The following is an 11,574-nucleotide window of genomic DNA, read 5'->3' as shown; positions in this document are numbered from 1 at the left end:
TCAGCCCGGGTCTCCCGAGCTGACACTCACCCGAGCCGGCGGCGCCGCCGCCTCCTTCTCGCGCCGCGCTCCCCGGGCTCCCAGCAGCCGCGGCGGCGGCGGCGCCTCCGAAACACAGACCCGGGTTTGTTCAAAATCACGCGCCCAGCGCCATTCCACCGCCGCATCCCATAATACGCCGGGCCGCCCCGCCCCGCCCCGCCCGCCCCTGCGCCGCCCCGCCCCTTCCGCGGCCGGCCCCGCCCCCTGGCAACCCGAGCCGCGTCATTGCGCAAGGCTGAGGAGTGCTCCCGTCTTCCACGTGACTCCTCCCGGGGCCTCTGTCAGAAGGAAGGCGGGGAACGCCGGGTGGGTTCGTGCTTTTCTGGCTTTGTGACCAGACCACAGTAGGTGCGGCTTCCAGCGCGGCCCCGCTCGGTGCTGCGCCGGGGTGAGGCCAGAGCCGACGTCCTTGCTCCGGGGCTAAACCTCTCCGGGCTTACGCATGGATTTTGCAAGGGGCGCCAAGAGAGCCCCGGAGAGGAGCACGCAGAGTTAAACTTACCTTGAAAGGGAGTTTTTGATAATTTGTTTGAAATGCAGTATAGACCTCCTTATACGAACACAATATGGATTCTTTGTGTTCGATCGTCTTTTCCTTCGTTTCCTGGGGTATTCATAAAAATCCAAGAAATACAAAAGGCCTTGAGAGTATTCCGTGAGGTGCATCACTAGAGGACTACGGGAGACGTACAGATAGCGTCAGGCCACCTGGGGACTGGCATGGAGGAGGCAAGCGTTATTATGTTAAAGTTATTATGTAGAGCGATGCTACAATCAAGTGTTCCTGGTTTTAAATTCTTCTGGTGCCTCCACTAATTCCTATATAACAGGTTTCTTTTTCTGTCTACAAAATAAAAATAACCTCCCAGGATTCAGACAGCTGAATAAAAGCGAGAGGTGCCAAATGGCTACAAGGTATTGGCCCCAGATGTTAGTTCTGTTAGGCTAGAACCAGACTTCAGCAAGCCCAGTGGCTCAGAAGTGCCAGGTGGGAATGTTGGAGACTATACAAGGGTTTTGTTGGGGATCGGTGTTGTGAGCTGAGTTTATGAGAAACCTTGACAGAAATCCCCATCAAATGGCTGGTGGTACAGTAGAGGCATCTCTGGAAAGAAGAAGACAGAGAGATGGAGTGGCCAAATTTAGCCGGGTTTAAGGCGATAATCCCCAACCCCGCACCCGACCCTGGTAGAAAAATTCTGAGCTCCTTCCACCAAGCACAGTTCTGATCGCACTGCTACAAAACAGCACCTAAAGGATAAGAGAAACGTTTCCGGTTTTACTGTAGTTTTGTTACAAAGACTAAAGTGACTATTACAATTTTATCAGTTAGCGATTTGATACTAAAAAGAACTCACACCATGACAAAGTAGTCTCTGCGGAAGGAGAATGATAGCTTTACATTAGTCAAAATACTGGTGTAATCCATCAAATGGGAAAACATGCTATCTAGTGATGCATCATAAAAAACCCAACAACTGTACCTAGTGTTACAATTCTTAGAATAAGGTGTAAAGATATCTCCGTGGTTACGATCCGGTACTGTTCTTGAAGAGGACCCAAGTTCAGGTCCCAGTACACACACCAGGTGGCTTATAACTGCCTGTAACTCCAGCTTCCAGGAATCCAACATCATCTTCTAGCCTCCAAGAGTACCATATTTATGTGCATATATCACAAACACACACAGATACATAATTTAAAAATAAAAATCTTAAAAATATTTCAGTAAAATTCACATAAGACCAAGAATAAAATAATAAAGATGATAATAAAAAACAAACCAACCAACAAACAAAAGCAACGACATCGTATATTACAATAAAATAGCAGAGGCAGCCACATTATTACAACAGGATCCTCCTCAAGAACTGAACTAAGCCTGGCTAAAACTCTTGGGTGGGAGGCAGAGGCAGGCAGATCTCTGTCCAGGACAGCACAGCAATGTAGCGATATAAGAGCTATTTTTAATATTATCCATGGTGACTAAGCTTTAAAACAAAAGTAAGAAATGTAAATATTGCCGAGACTAGATAGCATTTATTAAAAATAAGCAAATATCTGAGGCTTGTTGATCTCGGCACCCACACTGTCTGGGCTGAAATGCCAGCCCTGACATCTAATAATAGCTGTGAGAGTTTAGGCAGCTGCCTGCCACGGATGTCTCAGTGTCCTCATCCCCAGTTCCTGGGTTTTCTTTTTTCTTTGTCCCTCTTCGCAGTTTCTGTGGCTGATTTAAACACAGCATATGCCCAGAAGCCGCCTTATCTTCCTCACTGCGCAGGCCGCAGGTGGGATTGGTGACTCCGGTCGCCAGCCGCACTGCGCATTCCACGATGGCTTTGTGGTCCTTGGAGGAGACGTTGTGAGCGATCTGCAATTTCTTTCAAAAGAAAAAAGAATTGGTGCTGGGGGTTGAACTCACAGCTCACTGGGCGCACAGGATGTACGCTACTACTGAGCTAGCCCCTCCCAAATTCAACAGATTCTGAGGAAAACAGAATAAAAACATAGAAGCAGGATTACGTAGGTAACAGTTGGGTAGAGGTCTTAGAAGACAAAATGAGATGTTACTGAGTTCCTATTTTGTACCGGACGCAGTGCTGGGGACTACGCATCTACAGGTCAACAAATCATCCTTAACACAGGGCAGTTCAAAAGACTACTCAGGGCTTCCCTGGCTGTGGCGCGTCTGCCTGGAGCCCAGGACGTGTCTATAGCAAGCAGGCAGTGAGAATGTTGGTGTCTTTAAAACCCCAGTTATCTTATGTAAACATGTTTTTGTTTTAATCCCAGGGGCGGGATCTGGGGCTGCTTCAGAATGTCCACAGCAGCTGACTAATTTGCCTGGTGCATGCTTCTGCCGCCGAAGACAGTTTAATTCTGGGGACTCTAGAGCAGGTATAAAAAGACCAGAGCTCTAAGAGAGGAGGCGGCGCTGTTCCTCCTGGCGGTTCCTGCTCATTTGTCAAGCGGTTGAGGGAAAGAGATATCCTGACAAGAGTGGACTTGCTCCCTAGGAACTCAACGTCCCTAACCAGCAGGAAGTAGTCTGAAAAAGAATCTCGATGCTCCTTCTCCCTACTAACCTTCTGTTTCTCCTACCTGGTGTTGGGGTGTTGGGAGGGATTGGTGAGGAGAAGGGTGGTAGATATAAGAACCCAATACAGTAGCATTAAAAACAAAAAACAAACAAAAAAAAAAACACTCCAACAGCGGCAGCTAATAAAAACGTGTTCCCTTCTTCCAAGATGTCTCTATAGCAGCAGCCAACAGAAATGTGTTACCTTCCATTTTGACTTATTTTCCACTATCTCATAACATGTTTCTAACAGGATCTTCATTGTGAAGGCCCGGGCTTGCCTTGGCTTTGTGGTAGTCTAACTGCCTCAGCCTCCCAGGCGCTGGGATTACAGGCATGTGCTCTCATGGACAGCTTTGCCTTGTCACCCTTTTAAAATGCAACACATGATGATCCCTTATTAATTTTTTTTGAACACTGAAAGATTTCTGGAAGCTTATGACAAATTAATTTAATGGAAAAAAATGGTGTGATGTGATAGTATTTCTATGCCATTTAAAAACAATATCCATATATATCAGCGGGGAAAAGCGAATTACTGTTTGTTTTAGATTTTTGAGACAGATTAAGTGACCCAGGCTGGCTTTGGCTTTACAGCAGGTTTCCTGTTTCTGCTCCCAGGCACTGGGATTCGAGGTCTATGCCACCGTGCCTAGCAGTTGAATTGTGGTGTTTGATTGCTACCAAAGGGGTCAGGCATAACTTTCTGAAGAGAGGAGAGTATGTTAGAATTTAACTGTGGTGATGTTTCAGAAGGTCTAAACTTATGTAAAATTAATACGAATTCACTTTGCTATACAACATGATGAATCATGGCTTGGAATTCTAAGCCAAATAAACACTTTTCTCTCCAAGTTGCTTTTGGTCAGTGTTTTATCACAGCAACAAAAAGAAGAGTAGAACAGTTGGCTTCCCTACTCCAGTGACCCAAGCCTATGGCTGAGTGCCTGTTTGCTCTGCTTAGTTTAATTCTGGGCTCTGTTGAGCAGCTAGTCCCTGCTCTTCCTGAAGCCACCCTCAGTGGTTTGTCTTTGTTCTTAGAGTTTATAGCTAGCACCTAGGACCACATAAACCACATACAATTCACACATGTCAGCTACAGTCAGGATAGTCTTTTCAACAGCAAGTTAAACAGGCCCTCAGACAATTTCTCTTCTGGAGACACTGGTCAGACTTGACCATGTATTTCTTCTTGAACCATTCACCAGCAAAAGAGAATCCTCAAGAGCAGGCATTGGCAAATTAAATCATATAAGCCAAATGCAACTCATGGCTTTGAAAGATCCCCGGAGGGTATCTTCCGTCAGAGAGACCCCCTCCCAAGGATCAACGAGGCCATTCGGATGCAAACAGCAAGAGGCTTTTATTTTGATACACGGGTACCCGGGGCGAAAAGTCATTCGGGAGACTTCCGCGCCCCCTAGATGGGAAGCTGGGGTTTTTATAGGGTTTTAGAGCAGAAGCACTGGTACAGAAGCGAGAGGCATGGTTACAGGGGGCTGATTGGTACGTTTACATGAGACCACGGTTTGCGTCAAAGTTTGGCAGGGGCACCAAGATTTCAGGAACTGGGTGGTCAAGGGGGCTATGATGACCCCTTGACGTGGCCCGCCACCTGTTATTTTGTTTTTTTCTATCTTAACTGAAACAGTCTCACAGATATCCATGAGGGTGATTAACACAAACTGTTTTTAGTATGACTGGGGCAGCCTGACCACAGATATCCCAAGTGGGTGACACAGCTAGGATTTCTCAGTAATTTTCCAGTTTCTCATCTGGCCTTCAGAGTTTTACAAAACAGTGGTGTCTCACAAAATGGCATTAGCTATGTTTAACTTAGGGTGAGGCTGGGGTCTTTCAGCTTTTCTTTCATGGAACATACAAAGAATTGTGGGTTTTTAAGTTGGGAACGGTGGCACATGCCTGTAATCCCAGCAGAGGCAGGCAGATCACTGTGAGTTTGATGCCAACCTGGTCTACAAAGGAAGTCCAGGACAGCCAAGGCTACATAGAGAAACTCTTTCTCGAAAAACAAAACAAACAAACAAACAAACAAAAAAGTGGATTTTTATCTTTGTTTATCTTCATGTGTATGAGATGTTTTTATCACCAGGCCCAGAATTACTTTGTAATACATAATTTATTTGTATTGCTTTCAATTACGTGCATGTGTGTATCTGTGTGTGGGTATGTGTACAAGTACAGGTGCCCGAGAGGGCCATAGCTGTCAGATCTCCCTGGTTGCTGGAGCTACAGACAGGCGTAAGCCACTGGCACTGAGAATGGAACTTAGGTCCACTGTAGAAGCAGTACTCACTTTTAACTTTTTTTAAAGGCTGTCTCTTCAGCCCCACCCAGCAACTCTGATTTTATATCACTATAAATTAGTTTTGTCTGATCTACACCTTCACACAGACAAACCCTTGCACATTTTTTTGGTTTTGTTTTTTTTGTGTGTTTGTTTGTTTTACTATATGGCTGTTTTCGCTCAGTAAAATACTTTTTAAAAGATTGTTATTGTTGCATGTGTTTGTAGTTTATTTCCTTTTAATGTTGAGCATTTGTGTGACTGGATGAAAATGCTGAACTTTGTTTCTTTGCTTTCCTGACAATGAGTGTGAGGGCTGTTTCCACTTATGGTCATTAAAAATAATCAAAACAGCTTCATATGAGTTTGCTTTAAAAAAAATCATTATTTCTTTCTTTGGTGTGTGTGTCTGCATGTACATGTATGTGGAGGTCAGAGGTCAACCTGAGGTGACATTCCTTAGGAGCTGTACACCTTGTTTTGGGGGAGATAGCTCCATACTTAGGCTAGGTTGTCACCCATGGAGCCCCATACCTTCCCCTGTCTCAGCCTTCCAGTCCTGGGATTGCAAGTGTACCCCATAGTGCCTGGCTTTTATGTGGGTGCTGGGGCCCTCGTGCTTGTGTGGCAAGTGCTAGCTCCTCTGCACTCTTAACTCCTCCTTCATGGGTTGGAACAGGAAAAAGTTGTTTGTTTGTTTGTTTGTTTGTTTGTTTGTTTGTTTTTGAGACATGGTCTTAAAATGTAGCCCTAGCTAGCCTGGAACTCTCTGTGTAGATCAGGCTGGTCTTGAAGTCACTGATACCTGCCTGCCTGTGTCTCCTTGGTACTGGGATTAAAGGTGTGTGTGCTACCACGCCTGCCTGAATATCTTAAACCACAAAGCAGACATATATAAGGTGGAAATTATGATGGAGAATACAGGTCACTACGAAGATAAATCTAAGGGGCCCAGGGCACGGTTCTCTAGAAAAGGGAACATAAGACAGAAAAGTGATAAGCAGATGCTTCAAGAACATGTCCGTCCATAAAATATATAGACTTGCATCTGTCTGTGTTCCAGGCAAGACTCATGAGAAAGGACACACCTTAGCATGTCCTGTGTAAGTCCATATAAAGAGGAGAGTTTTAAAATGATAGGAAGAGAAGCTACTTCTGAAAAGTTAGAAGAGAGAGAGACCGATGAGGATAGGACATCACTGGTACTGTATGGCTTTGACTTCTCATCTGAAACCCTGAAAGAAAAAAGCTGTCAGCACAGCCCAAATTCCACTGCAGTCAGGTGACAGAGACCTGCAAACATGCAAACCTTCACAGACTCGCTTCTCATGGACGTTCTCTCAGGGATTACTAAGAGTGGCTGCTAAAATAGGAGTGGCAACTGACATGGCCAGTTTTTTATGTCCACTTGACACAGGCTAGAGCCATCTGAAAGGAGGGAACCTCAATTGAGAAAAATGCCGCCATAAGACCCAGCTGTAGGCATTTTCTTAATTAGTGATTAATGAGGAAAGGACAAGCCAGTTGTAGGTGATGTCATCCCTGGGCTGGTGGCCCTATAAGAAAGCAAGCTGAGCAAGCATGGGGAGCAAGCCAGTAAGCAGCACTCCTCCATGGCCTCTGCATCAGCTCTTGCCTCCAGGTTCCTGCCCTGCTGGAATTCCTGCCCTGACGGATGGCAAAACCGTTTTCACCCCAGCTTGCTCTTTTTTCATGGTGTTTCATTGTAGCAATAGTAATCCTAACAAGGACACACATGCTTTAATTTTGGAATTCTGGAGCCTGAGAATTATCCAAAGCTACCTGGGGCCTCAGAGCAAGAACATGTTTTTGCTGCAGGTACTTTCTTCAGATTGAAACATTACTTCCTGGAAGTAGGATGCTTAAGACTCAGAAAGTGAAACTTCGGCAAATCTTGGGAAATAAATGAAACTCACCAGTCTCAGGAAGCTCCTGAAACTTACAAGATTCACAAGGCCCCCTCCCCAATATTATATACAGTAACAGTTACTAGGAAAAGGAGCTGAGCTGCATCCATGCTGTGTAGGAGTGGATGCACTTTCATGGATTGCCTCTGGTGTTGCTGGAAACTCTAGATAATGCAGCTGCCTTTCAGTCATCCACAGTTCTGCAAGTAATCCTGCCGCCATACTCTTGTAAATAACCCCAATAAATTTGCTGGTGCATTAAGCTCATGATGGGTGGATTATTTCTTTGGTCTGTCACTGGCACTCTATTGGATGAATAGGAGTTTGTTCATCTCCCCCCCAAAATGCCACATGGCATCCTGTCTGAAAAAGCAAAAATAAAAAGAAAGAAATATAAGTAGGTGGCTACAAACAAACAAACAAACAAACAAAAAAAAAACTAGCAACAACAAAAACAATACAAGAGTTTTAAAAACCAGAACTGGACAGTACGGGGTCAGGAGGCAAAGGTGCTTAAGTTCCATCCTTGGAACATCTATGACAGTGGATGAAAAGAACAGACTCCCAGAGCTGTCTCTACCCTTCATGGGCATAGATGGTACACAAGGCCCCTTCTTGCTAATAAGCAAAGAAACATGGTTCTCATCAAGGTAGGGATGCAGGGAAGAGGAATCTGTAGTGGATAATCTACTTTGAATATGCTAGGCAGTGTAGGTGAATAATGACAATGCTACAGAATTACAACACAAGTGTTAAGGGACTGCTAAAACGAAGTCAGGTGTACAGAAAATGCTGGCTGAAATGAAACAAAAATGTCAACTTCATTTGGCGAAACCAAGGAATTAGGTGAGTTGGGGCAGGCAGTAGTCAACAGGCCTGGAAGTCCCAGCTGGGGGAGGACTACTGCAGAGTAACAACATTCTAAGATTTTTTTTCCTTCATTAAGTTGTAATAAAGGCAGAGCAGCCAAGGGACGGCTCAGCATGCAATTCCTCTTGCAAATGACCAGAGTTTGAGTCCCAGCACCCACATACAGCGGTTCACAACCTTCTGTTACTCTAGCAGCTCTGATGCCTCATTGGCCCATTGTGGGATATATCTATAATCAATCCCAGCATTCAGGAGCCAGAGACAGGAGGATCAAGAGTTCAAATCCAAGGCTGGAGAAATTGCTCAGAGGTTAAGAGCACTGGCTCTTCTTCCAAAGGTCCTGAGCTCAACTCCCAGTAACTACATGGTAGCTCATAACCATCTATAGTGAGATCTGGTGCCCTCTTCTGGTGTTCAGGTGTACATGGGTGCAGAACACTGTATACATAATAAATAAATAATACAAAAAAAAGTTTTAAAAAGTTCAAGTCTGGCCTGAGCTGTATAATGAGAGTCTGCTAAACAAGCAAACAAATCAAAACAAAAACACAAGCAAAAAAAAACAAACAAACAAACAAACAAACAAACAAAAAAACAACAACAAAGAAACCTTGTACAGATAACTCGAATAGAATATAATACTGGGGAAATTATAAAAACTACACAGTAGAAGAGCTCATTTCATACCTGAGAATAATGGATCAGGAAGGCCACTGAGGCATTGTCTAGTAAGGTTTCTGGACTTTAGAGGAAAAACCTGGGCCATTTTAGGGGCAAAGTAAATAAATAAACAAGTGATTTATGGTGATAGTTAAATTAGACTCTGAACCAATGTTCTCCAGTTAGATAATATCTTTGGATTTTCAAGGAAAGTGTGTCCGTTCATAATACCACGCCCATCTGACTTACCAGTGAGGAACACGCCTTTAATCCCAGCACTCAGGAGGCAGAGGCAGATGGATCTCTGTAAATTGGAGGGCAGCTCAGGTCTACAGAGTGAGTTCCAGGACAGCCAGGGCTGTTCCGGTTTCAAGAAACTCTGTCTCAAAAAGCAAACAAAAAAATTACACTTGCAATTCCATTTTAGATTTATTAATTTTTATTTAATGTGTATGGGTGTTTGTATGCATGTATATCTGTGTGCCGAGTGCATACAGTGTCTGTGGAGACCAGAAAATGGCATCCGCCCACCTGGAACTGAAGTTACAGACGTTGCTCAAGTGCCACATATAAGTAGGTATTGGGACCTTATCCTTAATCCTCTTCAAGAGCTACAAGTGCTGGGGCTGGAGAGATGGTTCAGTGGTTAAGAGCACTGTCTGTTCTTCCAAAGGACTTGAGTTCTATTCCCAGCAACTACATGGTGGCTCAAACTGTCTATAATGAGATCTGGTGCCCTCTACTGGTGTGTACGCATACATCATGCAGGCAGAGTACTGTATAAATAATAAATAAGTAAATAAAAAAGAGCAACAAGTGCTACTAACCATTCAGCAAATCCCCAGCTGCCCTACTTCTTCATTGTGTGTGTGTGTGTGTGTGTGTGTGTGTGTTTCCACCGTGTGTCATCTCACTGGCCCCTCAACTGTCATATTACTGTCATTATTCCGAGGCGTTTGGAAGCATAGCATGAGAGGCAAACGTAAAGAGTAATCACGGGACATTCCAAATCTGGGTTCTCTATACTCTTGCTAACTGGGATCCTGGGTGTGAAGACACAGTGTAACACTGAAGAGGTTGTCTGCGTGAGCTCATGAGTTATTTCCCCCTTAAAACTCATGTTTTCTGGATACAATAGTAAGAGCATTTCTAGCATGCGGATTTTCAGCATTAGGACCGTCGGCTCCCCCTAAAAGACAACGGCTCCCTGGGAACTGACTGTACTGGGTCTAGAGTAGAAAGCACATGATGATTCTAAAGCAGATGGTCTCAGAGCACCACCCGAAACAAGAGGGAGCAAGAAGGGGTGGTGTGGAAGATGCCGGCAGGCACTCAGTCACACTCATCAATCGTGTGCTCACACATTGCTTTCTTCTAGAGTGAGGCATATTTGGGTTGGGCAAGGTAAAAATACAAAAGAATGTACAGCATGAAGAGTGGTCCAGGATGGCTTTCTTTGCATATCTGCGGGGCTGGGGTGAAAGGCTGGTACCTGTCTAGTTGGTTGTTATAACGGTAGGTTCCTGGATGGAGAAATAGCATTACTAGAGCAGGGTTGAGTAGACAGAATCCATACGTCAGTGGTGTTAAGATCTGCTAGATGCTTTTCTACACCTCAACTTCTCTTTAGTATTTATTTTGAATTATGTGTGTATGTGTGTAAAAAGCAACTTTTAGTCTCCTGGTTCAGTTGTTGTCTGGGAGGCTTACTGCCTCCTTCTGCTAACCTAGGCCTAGTCCTGGAAGCTTCTAGCCTCCACAAAACCTAACCTAGGCCTAGGATGTTTTCAGCCTCTGAGAATTACAGCTGAATAAGCTCATCCTTTCTAGCTCTCTCTGAACTCTGGACTCGCTGTTCAAATCAGCTGTTCTGGCTCAGACTCCTCCCCCAGTTGATTTACTCAATCTGGCTTTTCCCTCAGCCTGAATTGCTCTGCAGGGCCTCAAACTAACTCAAGCAATCTGCTCTAATTTCCTGACTCCTCATTCTCTGGCTCATTTCAGTCTTTACCTGAGTTCTCTCTCTGCAAGCTGTCTCTCCATTACTATCCTGGTAAAACTGCTTCCTCTCTCTCTTATTGCTCCTTATGTAGCTTCTCTTTCCTCTCTTTTCTCCTAAGAGTTGGACATATCCTATTCTGTCAACTCTTTCTATGATTCATCATAATTTATATCACTCAATTAGACATCACTTTCAAAACATGGCTGCTTCCTTCTACAAACTAACTTTTCCTTCATTGCTTGGGATTAAAGGCATGCACCACCATGCCTGAACCTAAGCTTTTCTTTACCTGAAACTTGTTCTATACCAGGCTGGCCTTGAACTCAGATCTGTTTGCCCCTGTCTCCTGGATTAAAGGTGTGTGTCTATTCCAGCCAAATACACAGATCCAGAACAGCTATGTTTTGAATTAAAATTCCTCTATGTGTGTGTGGCTATGTGCTCAAAAAGTGGAGGTGCTCACAGAGGCCAGAAAATGAAATCCATTTCCCTGGAGCTGGGGAGCTAGAGTTACAGGCAGATGTTAGTGGCCTGATGTGGGTACTAGAAACTGAATGCAGGCCATCTGGGCAAATGTTCTTAACCACTGGGCCATCTCTCCAGCCTCTTCAGCCTCCATCTTTCTTTCTTTCTTTCTTTCTTTCTTTCTTTCTTTCTTTCTTTCTTTCTTTCTTTCTTTCTT

General features: G+C 44.4%; 1 protein-coding gene across 1 annotated transcript in view; it reads right to left on the bottom strand.

Moving 5' to 3' along the window:
• The window catches only part of Lin54 (lin-54 DREAM MuvB core complex component), a 65,052-nt gene extending 64,974 nt beyond the window's left edge, over nucleotides 1–78 (bottom strand). The window contains exon 1 of the mRNA XM_055594621.1: nucleotides 31–78. The gene's annotated coding sequence lies outside the window, so the exon portion shown is untranslated. The remainder of the gene's footprint in view (nucleotides 1–30) is intronic.
• Nucleotides 79–11,574: the final 11,496 nt, after the last annotated feature.

Source organism: Psammomys obesus, unplaced genomic scaffold, assembly GCF_907164565.1.
Source record: "Psammomys obesus unplaced genomic scaffold, mPsaObe1.curated_primary_1811, whole genome shotgun sequence".
Lineage (NCBI taxonomy): Eukaryota > Metazoa > Chordata > Mammalia > Rodentia > Muridae > Psammomys > Psammomys obesus.
Note: the sequence above shows the minus strand (reverse complement) of the source record. Positions and strands in the feature narration are given on the sequence as shown.